This window comes from Dipodomys merriami, unplaced genomic scaffold, assembly GCF_024711535.1.
Source record: "Dipodomys merriami isolate MVZ:Mamm:240054 unplaced genomic scaffold, mDipMer1.0.p SCAF_218, whole genome shotgun sequence".
NCBI lineage: Eukaryota > Metazoa > Chordata > Mammalia > Rodentia > Heteromyidae > Dipodomys > Dipodomys merriami.
The window spans coordinates 1218306-1239132 of NW_027203582.1; the positions used below are offsets into that span (position 1 = coordinate 1218306).

Below are 20827 nucleotides of genomic sequence, written 5' to 3' on the forward strand. Positions count from 1 at the left end.
TTATGAATTTATGCCTATCCTGGCCCTCCCTAGGGCTCGATGTCAGGTCCTGGGAACGGCCTAGCTCCTCAGTTGCTCACAGGCCAGTGTCCTTCCCTTAACATTTTCACCAATTGGGCCTGCTAGGCTTTGAGTTCAAATCCCAACTCTGCCAAAACATGAATGCTTCTTTCAGAAGCCCATTGTTGCACCTGTTTTCCTGTGCTGTGAAGTCCTGGGTCTCAGGTAGGACACAGTATGCTATATAGGCAACTCTATACTCATTGGAATAGATTGCTATCCATGTCAGCACAGTTATATCTGTCATCATATGCAATAAAATACAAAATGCATCCCTGATTAAGACACAAAATAAAAAGAATAACTACACTGAATGCATGATGCATTCCACACATGTATATCAATAGAGGTCCTATGTTTAAATTATGAATTTATGCCTATACTGGCCCTCCCTGGTGCTCAATGTCAGGTTCTGGGAATAGTCTAGCTCCTCAGTTGCTCACAGGCCAGTGTCCTCACCTTGACCCTTTCGCCAATTGGGCCTGCTAGGTTCTGAGTTCAAATTACAACACTACCAAAACATGAATCCTGATGTGAGCAGTATAACAGTTCACTTGCTTTCCTGTCCTGTGAAAGTCCTGGGTCTCATCTAGGATGGACAAGGCACAGGCAACTCTATAGACATGGGAATAGGTTGTCGTGCATGTCAGCACCTTTATATCTGTCATCATACTCAATAAAATACAAAATGCATCTCTGACTAAGACACACAATAAAATAAATAACTACACTGAAAGCATGACTCATTCCACACATGTATGTAAATAGAGATCCTATGTGTAAAATAGGTGGGCATATGATTTTTGCCAGTGTTGGGGCTTCAATTCAGGCACTGGGAGCAGGCCTGAACTTGTAGTCTTCAAGGATGGTGATCTTCCCCTTCCCCCACAGTGCAACAGAGTTACCCAGACTTGAGTTCAAATCCGAGCTCTGGCAGTAAAATGGGGCGAATTCAGAGCTGGGGTGCTTCCTTCATAATATTTTTTAACAGACTCAGATCTTGAACTCAAGTCGTGGCAACTCTACTTCAGTTCCAATCATCCTAGGCTGCAGCCTCTGGATCTACAACCCATCATCAGATTCTAGGACCCCAGGGCTTGCAGGAAAAAAAAAAGCCGCTAGGGGAAAAAAAAAGTGGCAGGAAGTTCCACCTGGCCCTTTTATGTTCATTTTCCTTTGCATGGTGACCATGCTGGGTCCGAACTCAGCGGCCTGCAGAGTGAAGTTGACCTGGAGTGACTGAAGGTCTGCTGGCTCTCGGGGAAGCCTAAGGGCAACGGGGTATCGGAGACCTCAAGGTCGATTCCAGGTTAGTCCCCCTCCATTGAGGGAATGGTGGAAGATCCTGATATACTCGTTTCCGGCACTTGGAAGGGTCGTTGAATTCTCATCTTTGAATGAGTACTTTCTGCAGGATGCACTTAGGAAATTGCCACGGACCAGCTCTGTCGGGACAACTGAGGACACCAAGTGGAGATAACTGGAATAGGTGGGGAGATGGCAAACAGACAACTCACACACAAGAGGAGTGAGTGCTGAGTGGGATTTATTGCAGAGGATAACAAGCTTTTATAGCAAAAGTCTCCATGAGAAAGGGCAAAAGGTTACACAATCTTGTTGTAAGGCTTCATTCTTGGGTGATTGGTCACCAGCTGGTCACCTGATCTTGTTTTTTGGATGACGAACTATGACGATAGGCACTTGTTTTTGGCTTTACCTCTATTTTTAAGAAATACAATTGGTTTCAATGTTTATCAACTATTAACCATTAACCAGAGCATATGGGCAAGGGCTGAACAGAAAGGCATGAACTCTAGTACTTCATAGTTAGTTTTGTTTAGTTTTGTACTTTATATGTTTCAAATCTTTTTTAAGCAATTTTGCTTCTTTGCCATTCTTTAGAGGGTCCCCAATTTGTGGCCCAAATCATGATATTTAGTATACTTAGTTAAATCTGGCCATATATCAAATTTAAGCTCACAGTGTCTTTTCTGTAACCCGTTCACATAATCATTTACTCTTCTCCATAGAGGCCTTAACTGGCTCATAAGATCTTTCTTATTCCTTCTTTGATAGTAAGCACCAAAGAGGTCTAGATCTAGCAAGTCTCTCAGTAAATGGAAGAGAGTAATAGGAAGTTCTTTCTCCTAAGTAGTTCTCCCAATGATTGCCATCCTTATCATACACACCTGTAAAAGGGTATGGATCTGGGGGAAGTCTCTGGGGTCCTCTAGATAATGGAGGATCCCATCATTTTCCTTTGATAAGCTATTGCTACCTTCCATCTACCGACTTTTTAGGAATCTTATTTAGCTTTTGGTCTACATATCCCTCTACATCTTTCTTATCCACAGGATATCTATATGAGTCTATTGTATATGCTTCAGGATTAAAGGGAAGTCTCCAACAGCCATACACTCTTTCTGCTCTAGCCGTGCCTACAGCTTCTTGTAAATTTCTTACAATTCCTTCTGCTGAAGTGACATCATGAAACCCCCAATACTTTTATATTTACTTATGACTTGTCTACTAGCCTCCATAAGAGGGGCTTTCAGGGTAGCACTTAACTCTGGTGAGTTAGTCATATTCTCAAGACACTCATCGGATGTTGGAGTCGTCAACAAAAGAGCCTTGAATAAGGGAACGTAGAACATGAGTAAGTAGAACAAGCAGCAGGAACAGTAAAAGATTAATAGGCGCTCCTATACAGCGAGGAAAAGGAAAACAGGAACACATCTTTCCCAGGGGCTTGCCAGCCTTTCCAGGAGGTAGGCCTCTTTAAAGCCCCATTCTCAGATCTAAAAGCAGGTTTCCCATGCTAAGCAGACTCCACCAGAGTAGGCGTGGCAGGAAATGATAGGCAAGATTCTTTGTGTATCGATTATTTTCAATGAAGAGTTGATAAAGCTTGACCATAATCATCACAGTCATGAAATGGAGGCATCTGGAAAGATCCAAGAATCGGTAGTCATGGAGTATATTGGATTCCATCACAGGTCACCATCTCTCCTACTGTATACAAATATGCTGACTACCTTCAGCTTATGAATGGATGAGTATTGTGCTTTCCCTCTCCCACTCCTGGGGCTCGATCTCAGGTCCTGGGAAGAGCTTAGTTCCTTATTAGCTCTCAGCATGGTGTCCTCACCTTGACCCTTTCTCCTATTGGGTTTGCTAAGCTCTAAGTTCCAACCCCAACACTGCCAAAAGAGGAATGCAGATGTGAGAATCCAATATGTCCACTTGTTTTCCTGCCCTGTGAAAATTCTGGGTCTCAGCTAGGATGGAGAAGGCTTAAGCAATGCTATAGACATGGGAATTAGTTCTCATCCCTGCCAGCACAGTTATAACTGTCATAATAATCAATAAGATACAAAATGCATCCCTTACTAAGACATAAATAAAAAGAATAACTACATTGAATGCATGATGCATTCCACACATGTATGTAAATAGAGATCCTATGTTTGAATTAGGTGGGCATATGATTTTTGCCAGTGTGGGAGTTTCAATTCAGTCCCTGGAAGCAGACCTGACCTTGTAGTCTTCAAGGAGGGTGAGCTTCTCCTTCACCCATCGTGCTATAGTGTTATCCAGGTCTGAGTTGGAATCCCAGCTGTGGCAGAGAAAATGATGTGAATTCTGAGCTCGGATGGTTTATTATTTTTTTATTTTATTTTTTTTGCCACCCAAGCGATTTGAACTCAGTTCATGGCAACTCTGCCTCAGCTTTGATCACTTTAGGCTGGTGGGCTGCCATGGGCACATAGCCGACCCTGTGATCCTAGGCCCTGAAGCCTTGCAGGAGAAAATAAAAACACTCACTGAAAAATAGCCGCAGAATGGATTTTTTACATTTTATTCCTTTGCATGGTGACCAATCTGGGCCTGAATGACAAGGCTACAAGTTTACTTCACTTTGCATTGGCCAAGGCTAGCGGGCTATTGCGGAAGCCACAGGCCCATATGTTAGCGAAGGCCCTAATATTGAATCCTGGTCCTGACACCTACCAGTGGGGAGACTTCCCAAGAGACTTGTTCCTATGCACGGGAATAACGATGGAATATTTGGAAACTCATGATTGAATAAGTTTCTGCGGGCATCATCTAATCTAAAATGGGATGCAATGATCCTAGGATGCTGATTGATCTTAATGAAGGGTTATTAAGCATGAAAACAATACTATTCCTTCAATGGCAGCATAATAAATACCTAAGAGTTGGTAGGAATGTAGTTGATGTCATTGAATCTTAAGTAGATGTCTCTGGAATTCTATACAAATATATATTTATTGGTATACTGCCACCTGCCTATCCATGTATGGCTATTTTGTCCACCCCTGTGGCTCAATCTCAGGGTCTGGGAACTGCCTGGCAGCTTCCTTGGCTAGAGGATGCTGTGTTGAATTGGGTCTGCTAGGTCCTGAGTTCAGATCCCAGCACTGCAAACAACTGGATTGTGGAATAATAAGCCAAGTGTGACATCTGTTTTCCTTTTCTCTGAGAGTCCTGGGTGTCAGACATGATGGAGAACACATCTACAAATTGAGATACTATGTGATGGGATGTCATCAGTATAATAAATGGAATGCATATCTTCACAGTCAATAAATGGTAAATAGTTGAATAAAACAAAAATACAATCAATAACCACAACAAACAGTATATGGACTGAACATCTATAGGTAAATACAAATTCTATCTTTATTTTTTTTTAATATTATTTTATTTTATTTGAGAACATACTGTACAGAGGGGCTACAATTACATGGGCAGGATAATGCATACATTTCTTACCAAGCATTGCAGCCTCCTCCTTTGTTTACCCTTCACATCCCTTCCCAGCCTCCCCCCTCCCCCCACCCAATTATACCCCCCCACCGACATTGTAAAGCTGGTTTTGACATGACATTTTGTACTTCTCATTGTTGCAACAGGTCCACCTGAATCCTTAAACGACTTGTTTGCCCCCATCTCCTCCACATGTTATACTGACATCAAATATAGTGAAAGCAGGGGTTACACTGTGGGGGAGGGACATACAAAGCAACAAAGAAATAATCTTATAAATGCGTTAGAAACATATGCATGAAAGAAACGAAAACATTAAAATACATATTTAAGGCTTCATTTTCCTAACATCACATTATCTGACCTTTTCTGCTTGACTCATACCTATACTAGATATTGCAAATAAGGGAAACCATGGGACCTATGCTTCTTTGGGCCTGGCTTACTTCACTTAATATAATTTTTTCCAAGCCTTTACATTTCCTAACAAATGGGGAAATGTCATTCTTTCTGATGGAGGCATAGAATTCCATTGTGTATATATACCACATTTTCAAGATCCATTCATCTACTGAGGGGCATCTGGGTTGGTTCCATATCTTAGCTATGGTAAATAATGCTGCAATAAACATAGTTGTGCTGGTAGCTTTAGTGTGGTCTTGTTTGTAAACATTTGGGTAAATGCCCAAAAGTAGGATTGCTGGATCATAGGGGAGATCTATGTGAAGTCTTTTGAGGAACCTCCATACTGCTTTCCAAAGTGGTTGAACAAGTTTACATTCCCACCAACAATGAAGTAAGGTTCCCTTCTGTCCACACCCCCTCCAGCATCTGTTGTTGTTAGAGTTCTTGATTTTTGCTGTTCTAACTGGAGTGAGGTGATATCTCAATGTTGTTTTGATTTGCATTTCTTTTATGGCTAGGGATGTTGAACATTTCTTCATGTGTCTATTGGCCATCCTTCTTTCTTCTTCAGAGAAGCTTCTCTTTAAGTCTTTCGCCCACTTATTTATTGGGCAGTTGTTTCTTTGAGGATTTGTTGTTGGGTGGTTTAATTTTTTGAGTTCCAAGGATATTTTAGATATGAGACCCTTGTCCGTTGTATGGCTAGTAAAGATCTTCTCCCAATCGGTGGGCTTTCTATTGATCTTGCTAGCTATGTCATTTGCCCTGCAGAAGCTCTGCAACTGTATGCAATCCCATTTGTCCAACCTTTCTTTGATTTGTTGTGCTTCCGGGTCTCTATTCAGAAAATTTCGGCCTGAGCCAAGGAGACCTAAGGTTTCTCCTATTCCATCCTGTAATGTTTTCAGAGTGTCTGCTTTGAGTTCAAGGTCTTTGATCCATTTGGAGTTGATTCTGGTGCAGGGTGATATATAAGGATCTAGCTTTAGTTTTCTACATGTAGTTAACCAATTTTGCCAGCACCATTTACTGAAGAGGCTGTCTTTCTTCCATTCTATTGTTTTAGCTTCCTTATCGAAGATTAGATGGCTATAGGTCTGTAGGTTCATTTCTGGGTTTTCAATTCTATTCCATTGGTCCTGAGGTCACAAATTCTATCTTTATAATGAATATAAATAGTATGTTTTCCAGGGCTGGGGCTTGAATTCAGGCCTAGGGACCAGGCCCGACTTTCTTGTCTTCAAGCATGGTGAACTTCCACAGTGCTGCAGAGTTACTCAGACCCTGAGTTCAAATCCAAAGCCTGGTAGAAAAAAACAGCGTGAATTGCAAGCCAGGGAGCTATTTTTTTTTATTTATTTATTTTGAGAAACAAGGTCTTAAACTCAGGTTATGGCAACTCTGACTCAGCTTCCATCATCCTACGCTGGGGTGCAGCCACTGGAGCCAGAGCAGATACTAGGATCCTAGATCTCCAAACCTTGCAAGTGGGAAAAATATGCACAGAGTAAAAGTGACAGAGGCGGGCGCCGGTGGCTCACAACTGTAATCCAAGCTACACAAGAGGCTGAGATCTGAGGATCACAGTTCAAAGCCAGCCCTGGCGGGAAAGTCCATGAGAATCTTATCTCCAGTAAACCACTAGAAACCCGGAAGTAGCGCTGTGACTCAAGCGGTAGAGTGCTCGCCTTGAGCTGAAGAGCACAGGGACAATACCCATGCCCAGAATTCAAACCCTATGACCGACCAAAAAAAAAAAATGTTGCATGAATGCATTTTTACATTTTCTTCCTTTGCACCATGAACATCTGGGTCTGAATGACAGAGATCCAAAGGGTACTTCATCTTGCATTGCTGAAGGCTGGCGGGCTATTGGGGAAGCCATAGTCCCGCAAAGGAACATAGGTCTAGAGTTCGAATCCCAGTCATGCCACTTTCAGATAGTGGAAGATCCTAAGAGACTCATTCCCATCCATCGGAATAACGATGGAATGTTATGAATGTACAGTTGAATGAGCTAATCGTGAATGCTACTCGTATAAAATTAGACATCATAATTTCAGTAGACTGATTTTATTTAATATGAAACATTAAAAGAATACTATTTCTTACAGGGATACAATAATTTCAGGACCTTGATTTACTTAATAGTTTATTAAGGATTAAAACAATAACATTAATTACATGGAGGCATAATAAATACCCAAGAATTGGTAGAAATGTAGTATATATAACTGAATAATGTATCGACATCTCTGGCACTCTGTAAAGATATATATTTATTAGCATAATACCATCTACATGTCAATCTGTTCTTATTTTGTCAACCCTAGGGGCTCGATCTCAGATGCTGGGAATTGCCTGTAAGCTCAATTTGTCCCGGATGGCGTGCTGACACTCACCCATTCATAAATTTGGCCTTGTAGGCTTTGAGTTCAGACACCAGCACTCCCAAACAATGAATCATGGAGTAAGAAGCTGATGGTAACATGTTTTCTTTTTCTGTGAAAGTCCTGGGTGTCAGGTATGAAGTGGAATACATATGCAGACCTATATCCTATGTAATCAATGTAATCAATGCTCTATGTGCCATAATACTCAATAAAATAAATGGCCAATACATGAATAAAACAAAAAATAAAATGAATAACTACACTGAACGCAATAAAGAGTCAACATATGTATGTAAATATAAATAATGTATATAAAATATACATGAAAAAGATGTTTTCTAGTGCTGGGGATCGATTTCAGGCCTAAGGAACAGACTTGAATTTCTTGACTTCTCAGAGGTGAGCTTCTCCTTCCCACACAGTGCAACAGAGTTACCCAGACCATGAGTTCCAATCCCAGTCCTGGCAGAAAAAATGGCACCTTCATTCTATGTGACACCCAATTCTTAGATATTTCATTATGCCTCCATTTAATGTATATGATTGTTTAAATACTTCATGAAGTATTACTTAAAATCGATCAGAGTCCTAGGATATAATTGTGTATAATTTTATCCTAGAATCGTTCAAGAACTGCCCATTCATTCATGACATATATCACTTTCCATTGGTATTCATATGGATAGGAATGAGTTTCTTAGGATCTCCTGCCATTTGGAGGTGGCAGGAACAGGATTCAAACTGTGGGCTCCAGCTCCCACCATTCAATCTGCAGGATAGGGAACTCACAGGTCTGTCCAACAACATCAGCAAGACCAATGATTAGGCAGGCACCAATGGCTCTCAGCCGTCCTCCTTAATACTTACAAGTCTGTGATAGGAGGATGATGGTCAAAGTCACCCTAGGCAGGAAAGTCCTTGAGACCCCTGTCCAACATCAGTACCAACAAAGCCAGAAGTAGAGCCATGTGGCTCCAGAGGTTGAGGGCTAGCCTTGAGCAAAAGCAGCTCACAGACTGTGCCCAGATCCTGAGTTTAAGGTCCAGGACTGGCAACAAACAGACATACAGAACAATCTGTGCAGCCATCCAGCTAAAGCAGGTCACCTTCTTGTCCCCATCTGGATTAGACAGACTTTCCTGGGAAAGCGGCTGCTCTCATCTTGACTCCGCCCATTTTGCCTGCATCACAGTATTCTGGTCACACCCCCATTCTTTTTTTTTAATTTTTATCTTATTTTATTTTATTTTTTTGTGAACACACTGTACAGAGGGGTTACAATTACATGGGCAGGATAATGCATACATTTCTTATCAAGCATTGACGCCTCCTCCTTTGTTTACCCTTCACATCCCTTCCCAACCCCTCCACCCAATCACCCCGCCTTCCCCCCCACCCCACCTCACCCCCCGCACCAACATTGTAAAGCTCGTTTTCGACATGACAACTTGTACTTCTCATTGTTGCAACAGGTCCACCTGTATCCTTAAATGACTTGCTTTTCCCCATCTCCTCTACAAGTTATACTGACATCAAATATAGTGAAAGCAGGGGTTATACTGTGGGGGAGGGACATACAAAGCAACAAAGAGATAATCGTATAAATGAGTTAGAAACAAATGCATGAAAGAAAAAAATTAAAATACATATCTAAGGGTTCATTTTCCTAACTTCACTTTATCTGACCTTTTCCGCTTGACTCATACATATACTAGATATTGCAAATATAAGGGAAACCATGGGACCTATGTTTCTTTGGGCCTGGCTTACTTCACTTAATATAATTTTTTCCAAGTCTTTCCATTTCCGAACAAATGGGGCAATGTCATTCTTTCTGATGGAGACATAGAATTCCATTGTGTATATATACCACATTTTCTTGATCCATTCATCTACTGAGGGGCATCTGGGCTGGTTCCATATCTTAGCTATGGTAAATAATGCTGCAATAAACATAGTTGTGTTGGTAGCTTTAGTGTGGTCTTGTTTGTAAACATTTGACACCCCCATTCTTTCATGGTTCTTTCTGACCAATGGGATACAAGAATGGCGGCCACACCCACATTCCATACTGCCTGGAAGCACCAGGATTCCCTCTGTTGGTTGACACCATTACCAGCAGTTGAGGAAGGTAGAGGTGGCTAAGTGGTGAGCAAGAGACTCCAGGCGACCTTGGAGTAGAGTACGAAATTGACATCCTAATCAGTGAGTGGGAGAATAGAGGATTTCCCAGAGCCTGGGAACATGTCCAGCCCATCTTTCCCATCCCAGCGCTCAGATGTCTGAAGCAGTAAAACTCCATGAGAAAGCTGTGGGCATGAAACTGCTGCCAGAACACCGGTAGAAGAATCCTCCTGACAGACCTGCCACATTCAAGAAAACAAAGAACATGAAAAAGGGAAGGATCCACAAGACAAACACCACTAGGGAGAGTGATTCAATGGAGGGTCTGGCCAAAGGTGATGCCCACCACGGGCCTCCCGTGCCTTTGGACACAGTCACAGCCACGAGGTTCCAGAGTGTCAATGGTCCTGATACCACCAAGGATCTGTAGAGGTGCTACCGACACGTGGTGCCCACCCTGGACCCCAGCAAAAGAAGAAACCAGGCACTCTATGCCAAGATCCAACCACTGAAGCAGGAAAAGACTGACCTGCAGGATCAACGGGAGAAAGAGAGGGAGAAGATAGCCTAGGTGCAGGTAGCACCTAAAATGGAGCTAGAGATCCACAAGGCACCCATACAGAGGTTGGTTTTGGCAGAGAGCAATTTACAATGTGCACTCGCTTGCATGCAGCAGGTGGCTGATGACACAGAAAGGGAGCATGAAGCTCTCACCAGCTGCCTGCAGGCCACAGATCAGTGCATGGCAGAGCTGGAGATGTCGGCTTCTGTGGTCACTGATCACAGAATGAGACTGAAATGTTCTTTGAACAGCTGCATGATGTGACCCTTCTGCTCAAGTAAAATGCCAGAAGCTTCGATGACCTGGAGCAAGTGAACTCAAAGTTACAGGAGAAGCTGGAAGTGCTCTGGACAACAGGAAGAAAGGAATCTGCAAGGTCCAACAAGCACTGGTAGGGCATGAGTTACTGAAGAGACTACTGGACAACGTGAGCTGACTGGTGAGCACAGCCAATCTCGAGAAAGACACCTTCACAGAAGACCTGAGCATTGAGAGGTCTACGTGGAAGGAGGAGGCCCAGCAGCTGACCCAGCGGGTGAACCAACTGACTGAGGAGAGGGAGCGAGGGGGCGAGGCAGGTGTTTGGCGTAGAGAACAGGCTGGAGGAACTATGGCCCAGCTCAGGCCGAGTGGCAGTTGCAGGCCCAGGCCTAATGCACGCAGATGGAGTTGAAAAACCTGGAGGAATAACTTCACATCCCGGACCAGGAAAACCAGATTCTCCATCTCCAGAATGTGGAGCAGCAGGCGCAATTGTGGAGACTGGAGGAGAAGGCCAAGGTTTGGCAGGAGATCCCTGAGACACCATGATGTGCATATGTGTGTGATGGACAACTGGAGGAACAGCTGGTCCTGCTGAGGGACGCTCTCCAGAGGGTGAGCGGTGAGAAGGAGGAGCTCACCAGCATCCTGGACACAGAGCAGCAGGTGAATAAACACTAGCGGGAACATCTGGTCCACACAGAGGAGAAGATAGAGGAATGGAAAGAAGTGGCTGAGAAAGAAAGAAAGCCAAGAATCTCAGGACCAGCAGGTGCAGTCCCTGGCCCAGCTGCAGGAGCTCAGAGCCACCTGTGAGTGTCACATCACCTCCAATTAGCGGCTGAGCACCAAGAAGGAGGCCCTGCAGCAGCACCTAGAGAGGCAGACCCAACTCTTGGAGCAGCTGAAGCAAGTGCATGGCCTGACCAACTGGGAGACCAGGTGGTGTCCCCAAAGTGGCAGGACACTCTCAAGTGCCTGAAAACAATCAGACCACAGGAGGAGCGGCTGCAGGTCCAGCTGAGTTTCCTGGCTTTCCCTGGGGAAGGTGAAGTTGAAAACCCTGGAGAAGCACAAGGTGAGGAGTCAACTCCCCCCCACCCCACATGACCATTGCAGAGGATGGAGACATTCCCCAAACTGAGAGGGATGTGGATTTGTGAGCACTCTTAGTGGCTGAAATCCACAGGGGGAAACTCCTGCAGCAGGAGTGGCAGGCCCACTGTGGGTAACTGGTGCACCTGGCAGCTCAGTGCCAGAGAAAGCTCGAGCCACAGGCCCTCCATCCCATGAGCTGGCACCACAGCCTGTGTGAGGATGGGAAGCGGGACACGTGGGTGTCCGAGAAGAAAATCTACTTTGTCTATGACCTGCCTGATAAGATGGACTTCCATAGTCCAGCGGGTGATCTTCAACATAGATGCAGCCAGCTGTTGGCACACATCACACTGTTGAGGAGTCCCTCATGGCATGTAAAGAGCAGATGTTCATTCTGGCTGAGCTGTGACAGAAGAAACATGAGCGTGTGTACCAGCTGTCCTAGGAAAAGATGGAGAAGAGAAGAGAGCTGCGGGAGCCACTGTCACTCCTCACAGGGGAAGACATGGACAACGGGCTCCAGATGCCAGCACAGGCTGCGCCTTCTGTCACTGCCACCTCTTTGAATGCCTCCAGGCTCCAGGGCGGGTGAAATGAGGGAGGAGCAGAAAGGTTTTGAAGAATTGCCACTTCAACACAGTGTGGAAACTGCCAGAGGAGAGATCGAGGTTCACAACCCCATAGAGGACTCCCCCACAAAGCACATCCTGCTGCAGCTACCCCACATCCAGATCCACCCACAGCTCATGGGCTCAGGTGAGGAGTGCTCCCTCCCTTTCTTCTTTAGACTGATGCAGATGATGACTATGTGACATAATGACTCTCCAAAGCCTCAGCAGCAACCATAAGTAGGTGGCCAGTGGCCTTTCTCTCAGGCCTCCATCTTCTGGGTCTTGGGAAGGGTTGACTGTGGGTTGGGTAGGGCAAAGTCTGCTGGGAGGTGTTCCATATTCAAGGGACATCTAATGGCCTATTGGTGGCCAGGGAAGAGGCCCATGTTATGCTTATCACAAAGAAAAAATCGTTTTCAAAGGGAAAAGAAGCCTCCAATAAAGATTTGTTCTTCCAGTTCTGGGGCTTCAAATCTTTTCCTGGTCACTGTCCCGGAGCTCTTTCTCTCACGGCTAGCACTCTACTACTTGAGCCACAGGGCCCCTTCTTGTTTTCTGATGGTTCATCGATGATAAGAGTCTAACACACTTTCCTGCCCAGGCTGGGTTTGAACCGTGATCCTCCAGATCTCAGCTTCCAGAGTAGCTAGGATGACAGGCATGAGCCACCAGTGCCCAGCATTTGATACCTTTTGAAGGCATCTTGGCGAGTCTGTAAAAGGAGATCCAAAGGGCCTGGATAGACCTTGACCCAATCAAGGAACTGAGATGGGGGAAGGCTGACCTTCTAGCCATTCTGTTCCCCAAAATTAAAGATGCCAGGTGGTGTTGGATGCATCAAACACCTAGGCCAATAGCCACCAGACTCAGTGGGGAAAAAGTAGAGAATACCCAAAGATTGCAGTGTAGAAATCTTTGATTTTGCATGCATGTGGAGTATGTGTGTGTGTGTGTGTGTGTGTGTGTGTGTGTGTGTGTGTGTGTGTGTGTGTGTGTGTGTGTGTGTGTGTGTGTGTGAACTCAGGGCCTAGGCTCTATCCCTGAGTTTTCTTGCTCAAAGCTAGTGCTCTGCCACTTGAGCCACAGCCCCACTTGCTTTTCGATGGTTAATTGTAAGTAAGTCACAAGGACTTTCCTCTCCAGGGTGGCTTCAAAGCATGATGCGGTCCCCAGGGAAACAAGAGAAAACACAACTCGATAAAATCCCTATGGTGGACAACTCCTGCCTCCTGGTGGCCAGACGTGGAACATATGTCCCTGTGCCATCGTGGGGGACTATTGTCCTCTAGAGTTCAATTTGGGGAAGAGACAGGGGCCAACCTGACTTTTGCTCACCCTGAGTGCTGATTCCAGAGCTGATCTGTTCCACCCTAGGCCAAGAGAGCTCCAGGAGGCCTTGCTTCCATGGGCACAAGAAGTGAGAAGTCAGCTCCAGGCCCAGCTAAGAGCCTTTGCCCATGGACACACCAACTTGGCCTTCCTGATCACCATAAGGCCTGTCAAAGAACAACCCAAAAAAACAAACCAAAATTGGAGCTGTGAATCAAAGTGGTAGAGCTCTAGCATTGAACCAAAGAGCTCAGAGACAGGGGCCCAAGCTTTGAATTCAAGACCCCCAGCTCACCTTCCCCCATAAAACACACATTAGCTAAATGTGAACTAGTAGGATTTGTGAAGTGTTTCTGAAGAATGATGATACTGAAGAAAGCACTCTAACTCTAATGACAGCTGAACTTGTGACATACAGGTATGTGCTGAGTGTTTCACAGTATGCTGTTTTCTGGTTTCTTCCCACATAGGGTGGTTTTTCTGTCTTCATAAACCATGCTGTTGTGCTGAGTCATCCCAAAGGGTGCTATGTTCTGAGTCCTTGAGAAGAGTGGGCTGTGCTGGGTTTTTCAAAGGGTGCTGTGTGCTGAGTCCATTACACAATGTACTTTATGCTGAGTCCTTCAAAAGTGCGGTGTGCTAATTCATCCCAAATGGTGCTATGTGATGACCCCTTGAGAAGGGAGGGACAGATGAGTTTTTCAATGGATGCTGTGGGCCCAGTCCTTTACACAGGTACTTTTCCTGAGTGCTTCAAAGATGGCTATGTACTGAGTTATCCCAATGGGTGCAATGTGCTGCATCCTTGAGAAGAGAGGGATGAGGTGAGTGCTGTGTGCCGACTCCTGTAGACAGTGTGCTCTGTACTGTTTTTCAAATGGTGCTGTGCTGAGTTCTTCCACAAGGTGGTATGTGCTGAGTCCTTCAAAACTGTGCTATGTGCTGAGATTTTCAAAGGGTGCTGTGCACTGAGTGTTTTACCAAGTGTGGTATATACTCAGCCCTTCAAAAGATAGTGTGTATGGAGTCTTAACAGAGGGTGCTATGTGCTGAGTCCTGGGAAAGTGTGCTACGTGCTGAGTTTTTCAAAGTGTGCCATACACTGAGTCCTATTCACTGCGTACTATGGACTCACTCCTTCAAAGGGTGCTGTGTGCTGAGTCATCCCAAAGGCTACTATATGCTAAGTTCTTCAAAGGGCACATTGTGCTGAGTCTTTTACTCAGGGTGCTTTGTGCTGTTTTTTGAAGTATGCTGTGTGCTGAGTCAGCCCAAAGGGTGCTATGTTCTGAGTCCTTGAGAGGTAGTTTTCCCCAACAATCTTTCTAAATCTCTGTCTCTCAGTCTCTCAGTCTCTCAATCTCTCTCTCTCTCTCTCTCTCTCTCTCTCTCTCTCTCTCTCTCTCTCTCTCTCTCTCTCTCTCTCTCTCTCTCTCTCTCTCTCTCTCTCTCTCACTGGGTCACTGTGAACATCCTTGATATGTAGAGTGGAGAGGCTTGGAGGAGAGTCTCCTCTAGTGGTGGGGCCGAGGGGAGATTCGATCCCCTGAGCAAGTGCTAGGATTGGCGGGGAGTGCTGAGCTGAGGTGAGGCTGTAATTCCCATGGCCTGGAAGCCTTAGGGCTCAGTTAGGGCTGCTCTTGTGGGCAAGGGTAGGGGTCGGAGCCAAGGGGAAAAGGGGACTGGGCTGAGGGGAGGAGGAGGCAGGGCCCAGGGGCCTCACTGTGGAGGCAGCAGTGGCCAGGGTCTCGCAGGGGCAGGTGTGCATGCGCAGAGGGTGTGAGGCGGCCTGCGAGAGGAGTGGAGGTAGAGAGAGCAGAGAGGAGCGAGTTCAGGCACAAGGGGAAGTGGCTTCACATGCTCTGTTCGTGGATCAATAGAAAAATAGACAAAACAAGAATAAAGGCAACAAATGTACAGCCAAGAAGAATATAGTTAGAATAAAGGTAGAGGCAATAAAGGTGCAGCCAAGTGTATAGGAAGCCTTGAACCAACACCCGCTTCCTGCAGGCATGCTTCCATGAGGCTTATGCTTTGTCTGGCATGATCTCTCACGCAGATTCAGCAGGAGGAGTCATGGCATTTCTTCCTATTTTTTTTTTTTTAATTGAAGCTCATGAATGTCTTGGTGCACAGAAGAGACAAATCCAAAGATCATCCTGAAAATGACTCAAATTATAAGAATAAGAATTGAGAGAATTGATCTGACAATGGCAATTATAATTATTACATGAATCCAATCCAGAGGATTGAGGGCCTCCAAGTTATGCTTAAATAACTCTGCCAAAGATTGTAAATTTTTTACATCTAAATGAGCTTTACTAATTGATGTAATTTTGTCTTGTAAAGCCTCCATAACATGAGAGATATCTTTATCTCTCCAAACTCCTAACAAATGATTTTTGGTAGCATTCCAATTAAAAGAAAAGTTATATTTTAAAGCAGTAACACCGATATATTTAAAATTAGCATGACATTTAACAGAGTTGTGTTTTTAAATTTTGAACTTCCTGACCTATAGCCAGAACCACTTCCTCCAGAGCATTTATTTTCATTTCTAACTTTTTATCTATAATTTGTTGTTCTGCTAGGTCTAATGAAACATTTTTGCTTAAATCAGTAACAAAATGAGCATTGTTTACTTCATTTACTAAGGCTGCTGTAGAAATCGCTAAAGAGCTAATTATTGTTATTAAAGAACTTATTCCTAAAATCAAGGCCGTAACAAAGCGTTTTGGCTGCAACATAATATCCACAGTTTTCAGCATTCGTAAAGCAGAATTTTTAAACCAAGGGTCATTTTAAAGATCTACATGTAACATTACATATGAAGGTCTTTTTAAAATAAAAATTACAGAATATGTTTTATCCAGAGAAGAAGTAAGACAATTAGTAAAAATACAACCCTTACAGCTAATATAATAAGATTTTCCTTGATTAATAATGATTAAATTATCTAGTTTTCCAGCTAAAATTTCCACAGGATAACTCACACATGCTCTTACTCCAATTACAGTACTCTTAGTTTCTTTGGGCTTTTTCAGTAAAATCATGTTTGTTGCTGCAAAAAGTCTGAACAAATCCAGCGGAATGCTAGTTTTATTGTGAAAGGGAGAGTGACTCACCAAAATGGAAGCTACCCACCCTGGAGTGAGCCATCTTTTCAGGGGTTCCCCAGGCGTATCAGGAGCTTAGCCATTAAACTTTCATGAATTATGTTTTAAGTAGGCGGCATAATCATAATCGGGGTTAGCAATGGAAAAATCAAAAATACTATCTGGTGCCCCATCAGGTTGTAAAAAAGAGGCCTTTTGAAATCCATGGCAGCTTTCAGAAAAATTGAGGTAGCAATAAATAAGTCCTCCTATTCCATTTTGTTACATTAATGACTCATGAGCTATGGGACCCTTACATTAGCAACCCCTTGCCATCTGTGTAGGTGTATTTAGTATCAGGAAAGACTGTGATTTTTACAAAGCAAAAGAGATCAGGTATGGAAAAACAGCATAAGAGGAGATACATTTATCACACAGAGATTAAGAACTAGCCTAAGAGATTTAGAATGCTAAAGGCAATGAACAATAAGCCTGGTTGATAACTAGTTCTTCAATAACCAAAAATGGTTCCCTAAAATGATTTCTGGTATGCATTAGTTACTATCATTTGTTCCTTCCATCTAGAGTTATTCCTTCTCTTGTCCCAACTGATAATTTGCCTCTGCCTTTTTGGTGCCATGACTGACCAAAAAGATTTCCAAATCTCACTTAGACTATCCTTCTCATTGTGATTAGCAGTGACCACTCAAAAGCCTGGAATCTTTGAATTTCCAGAAAAAATCTTCACCTGACATCTAAGCACATTCCTAGCATTAATTGTTGTGACCTAATGAACAAAACATTTTTTTTAACACAGTATCCTAATATAGGTAAAGTACATGAATTAGGGAGTATTGTCAGGTATTAGTATGGAAGGAGCAACATATATTCCAAGTATGGATTATTTATTTTGCATTTACTAACTAAATGTTTTTTTTTATGTTTTTTGGGGTTTTTTTGCCAGTCCTATAGTCCTGGGGATTAAACTCAGGGCTAGGGAATTATTCCTGGGCTTTTTCTTTCTCTCATGGCTAGCACTCTACCACTTGAGGCACAGCACCACTTCCAGTGTTTCTTTTTCTGTTTATGTGGTACTGAGGAATTGAACTCAGGTTTTCATGCATGGTAGGCAATCACCGTACCATGAAGCCACATTCCCAGAGTTCTAAATGACTTTCTTGAGATGGTATTATATTTTCATTCCATAACTATGTATCATAATTTTGGCCAGTTGCTAGAAAAGGACATAGAAAACAATACTAAGTCCAATAGGGCTAGATGGACAATAAGGCTGGATGGTCTAGCCAGGGCACAGAGGGGTTTACCTCATGGGGCTGGTTCAACAGGCTGAGTGAGACAGTTCCTGACCCACAGCCCACCTACAGAATGAGAGGGCCACCTTAGGTTCCAGCCACATGGGGACACTGGGCCACCTCTTCAGCACCCATTCAACCAGTTCCTGTGAGAGAAAGAGAGAGAGAGAAAGAAAGCCAGAATAACAATTAAGCCGGGTGCCGGTGGTTCAGGACTATAATCCTAACTAAGAGGCTGAGATATGATGAACATGGTTCATAGCCAGCCCAGGCGGGAACGTCCATAAGACTCTTATATCCAAAGAACCACCAGAAAACTGGAAGTGGCACTGTGGCTCAAGTGGTAGAATGCTAGTCTTGAGCTGAGGAGCTCAAAGACAGCACCCAGGCCCAGAGTTCAAGCCCCACGACTGACAAGAAGTGGACTTCCCACCACAAGAAGTGTACTGAATACCACTCATTCTCCTAGGGACCATGGCAGAGAAGTCAGGCTGAGCTTTCTGTCAACTGGAGGTCATGAGTTGGTCACCTATCTTCTCCGTGCCTCATTTTCCCCAGCTACAAAACTGAACACAGTGAAGGATCTCCTTCCTCATGGGAATAGGATAAGGATGAAAGAGAACCATGTTTTGTTTCATAATCCCGTACATGTCACACGACTAATAACAGGCCCCATCTGAGCCCTTTCCCAGTTATCTTCCTGTCATATGCTCCCAGAATTGCCAAGAACCATATCTGACAGCCGCTCCCTCTGTGCCAGGCCCTGCTCCAGAGATCCCCCTATATTGATCCCTTGTTTCCTCACAACTGTCCCAGGAGTAGACTGAGGTACAATGGTGGAGGCCCAACCCAGAGCTTTACGGCTGCTGTAAACTAAGTTTAGGACAATCATCTAAACGGATGACTGAGCATGGCGCTATATGTCTACCATCCCAACTAAGGAGGACTAGGCCTCATGGCGCATGCCTGTCACAGATTGGAGGACCACGATCCAGCCCAGCCTGAGCACATATTGAGTGAGTCTCTATCTCGGAAATGCCCAAGACAGAAAGGCTTGGCTACCGTGGTAGAAGACCTGACTGGCAAGCCTAAGACCTTGAGTTCAACCCTAATACACCAAAAAGAACGAGAGTCCCGGTGCCAGAGGATCATGCATATCATCCTAGCTACTCAGGAGGCTGAGATATGAAGATCACAGCAAAAGATTTAAAATAGGTTTGGCCTCACCCATCAGAAGTCAAGATGAGAAAACCCGGAGTCTGACATATGCTGGTGCACTCCATACCAGCAGGGCTCACCTCCTTACTAAGTGCTGGCCATGCTCTCTGTCCCCCTTGGAAGCCAACCCCTGTGGGCCCCATACCCAGGTCCTCCCAAGCTCCAGCTGCCACCAACCAGGCCCAAAGGAGTAGAGAGCACGAAGGCACACAGTTCCCTTGGTCTTATAATTTAATGTTGTTGAGTCCCCTTCAAGCGTCTCACACCACTTCCAGGCCCCCAGACCTCAGCCACAAAGCCCATGCATCCCCCAAATGGATCAGGCACAAGTTACCAAAGGACCCAGCCACCTTATTACAACCCACTTCTACACACACACACAAAAATCCAGACCAGTGACAGAAGACTCGTCCATGCAGCACCTGCAATTTTCCAAATGATCACTCACCTGAGCACAGTCAGGTTATACAAGGAGGAAGATGATATCTCTCTCTCCCTCTCTCTCTCATGCACACACACAGACACAGACACACACAGACACAGACACAGACACAGACACACACACACACACACATACACACACACAAACAGACTCAGAGTAGTGCCTCTCCAGAGTTTGTTGGTTCCTCATCTGGGACAATGTACAAGCTAGTGCACGGGGCTTCCCTTGGAGGAATCAGGAGCTCCAACCCAAGGGGAGCACCACTCTAATGATGCAGCACCACCCTACCTATCCCTTTCTCCAGGGCCAGACCCTTTACTCCCCATTCACCAAAACCCTAGTCCAGGACGCTGGGTGAAGGAGTCCCGAGACAAGCGGCTCCTCAGAGCCAGGGGAGGAAACAAGCAGGGGGTCATGGTGAGCCCATAGGGGTGTCTGACCCCAGGTGGGGGTGGTGTTGGGGAAATGGATGGGGTCCTAAAGGCTACATACATGGACTTACTCCCTACTTCCAGCCTACATGCTTCTGGGCCACATGGCAGATTCTTGGGAAGGACAAGGAGACCAGATAGACTGGGAGCACCAGCAGAAGCTGGCAGAGCTGGGAAATGTGATCACTCTGTGAGAACTGTTGACAGTTGGGGGGAAGGGACAGGCTGGGTGTATGTGTATGTGAGTTTGGGGGGGTGTTCCTCCCAGATATTCACATTCTGCTCTGACCCCCAGCACTGTCACTTCCCTACTGGGCTCTTCTGGGACCCTCTCTTCAGGTGAAAGGGTGACTGAGCACAGAGGACAAGGGCTCACACAGCAAGAGAGACCTATTTTCTGCATCCAACACCCCCAGCCCCCAGAAAAAAGGAAAAGACCCAAGAAGGCAGGTGTGGAGGTGCTGCTCCCCACCTCTGACTAAAGCCACCAGGTTCCCACCAGGAAGAGGAAGGGTGTAGATGCGTGGCTGTGTGGTTCCCACTGCTCCAAGCCAGGGTCTCTGTGGTGCCCCCTCCTCACCCATCCCTGCATTTCCCTGTTTCCTGGGACACTGGCAGCTAGGGATGGGCGTGGGATCCCCTGGTCAACACCCACTCCCACCCCCACCCCTGGGGCACATTTGTTGCAGCGCCC

At 45.0% G+C, this 20827-nt stretch overlaps 1 pseudogene; it reads left to right on the forward strand.

Moving 5' to 3' along the window:
- The first annotated feature begins 10988 nt into the window (after window positions 1-10988).
- The window catches only part of LOC138834515 (tubulin beta-2 chain-like), a 42192-nt pseudogene continuing 32353 nt past the window's right edge, over window positions 10989-20827 (forward strand).